Below are 1,999 nucleotides of genomic sequence, written 5' to 3'. Positions count from 1 at the left end.
AAATCCATTTAATTTGATCCATGTGTTACTCGCTCAAATCCAAGTTTTTGAATATAGATAATGGGTAGTAGATATCTGACCCTAAGAATATTCACCAAGTCGAACATTATCCAAATATTGTCATCGATCTTGTCTTGGTTCAAACAGTTTCTACATCTTTTAAACATTAAATCATGAAACTGTGTTTATTCGTGTAAATTGGTTTAAAAATGAGAAGGAAATTTCATTTTCCCTTGCTCACGTCACTTCCACCAGCTTCCAAATTCCAGATTTTTAGCAGATGTCTTGTCCTCTCTTTAGCTTCCACCGTTTACGGCTTTCTTATCCTTTATCCTCTGTATGCCGCACCGTTGGTAAGATTTTTCCTGCGCAGCGTGTCCCTGCTTGCTTCTTCTCTGCTTGCTTCTTCTAGCGCTCGAGCTCATCTTCTCCAGCCTTATCCCGCCGCCGCTCTGCTTCTGAAGAAAGAAAAATCAGGCCGCCGTTCCCTCGTCCTCCTTATCTCCTATGCGCACAGGGTCCTTATCCGGTGGTCGTCGCCCAGTTCCCATCGTCTTCCCCAGCAGCGCTCGACCGCCCTCCCTGTTCGCCCATCATTTCCTCCTCTCCAGCCGCCTAACCGCCCTCTGGGGTTTTTTTAGCCGCCGCCCGCTGTTCTTTTTATACGCACGTAGCCTTCTTCAACCTCCAGCGCTGTGTCCGGTTCCCTACACTGCCGAGCGGCTCGCCAGACTGCGCCGCAACTCCCTCTCCTGCTTCTCTCTTGCGGCCCTCTCCTTCTCCCCCTACTGGACCGTGTCCCCCATGGCGCTCGGTCGCCCGGCCACCGATTCCTCCTCCCTGCGCGCAGGATCCTCCTCGGCTTCATCTCCCTGCTTCCTTTTCCAGCTCCTGCGCTCCCAGATTTTTCTCCTGCGCGTTTCTCTCTCGCGCGGATCTCTCTCCTCCCCGGCGTTTCTCTCTGTTGCTCCACGCCATGGCATCTCCCTGCTCGCTCGCGCTCTGCCGAGCTTGCCCCTGCGCGCGCTCTGCTCACCATTCCAAGCTCGCCTTGCTCCCTGCTGCTCGCCCGGTCGAGCTCCCTGACCGCCGCGCCGTGAATTTTCCTGCGGGCGCATGTCTCCTTGTGCACGTGTCGCCGTCGAGTTCTCTAGTGTTTACGTACCATGAAGTTCCTCCAGCGTCGTGGCTTCCCAATTCCTTCTAGTCGCACGCGCGAATTTTCTTTGCTCGGCTTTAACTCCCAATCGCGTCGTCGATCTCGTCGTTTGCCGTCGAGTCGTCAAACACGTCATCCCCGGCTCGATCCTCACCTCACCAGCTTATCCCAGACTTCAATCGAAGGTCGTCGTCGTTCGTGCATCCCCAAGAAAACCTAAGAATCGGGTGAAGACGAAGTTAGCAACGCGATTTTTCCCAAGCGCTCAACCAATTGCCTCGATCGAAAAATCGCTACTGATCTCGCGGATTCGAGTTAGCTGTTGAAACGGTAAGCTGATGAATTATTCAGAATAGTTCGATCGTTGAATAAATTAAGGTGCTAGTTTGATGCTCATTAGGTGCTCGATAAATTGCGTAAGTCACGAAACTCTCGTCGACTTCGCAGTTCTTGCGATTATCGAGCCAAGTTCAGTTATAGCGAGTTATTTCGCTATTCCAGTCAATTAGCTGAATTAGTGTACCGAGTAGAATTTTAGTAGGCATGTGTGTTGTTGAAATATTTTAATCACTTATAAAGATGTAGTATAATTTATAAAGCAAGGGATAAATTTAGAATTTAAGTAATTAAGTAGCTGATGAGTTGTGTTTAGGCTAATCATGTTTAAAGTGTATGATTTATTGTTCGTAATGTTTGCGTTAGGTTCGTATAATTTAAAAGAAAGCTAGTGTAGGACAAGTGAATGCTCTACATTAGGCTGTAACACCCTGAATTTGGGGGTATAAAATTTCTTTGCTCATATTCACAAATTCAGGTGTTACTTCTCTTTTCACACCCTTC

Source organism: Zea mays, chromosome 1, assembly GCF_902167145.1.
Source record: "Zea mays cultivar B73 chromosome 1, Zm-B73-REFERENCE-NAM-5.0, whole genome shotgun sequence".
NCBI lineage: Eukaryota > Viridiplantae > Streptophyta > Magnoliopsida > Poales > Poaceae > Zea > Zea mays.
The sequence above is the reverse complement of the archived record's forward strand: the minus strand, read 5'-3'. Positions refer to the sequence as shown.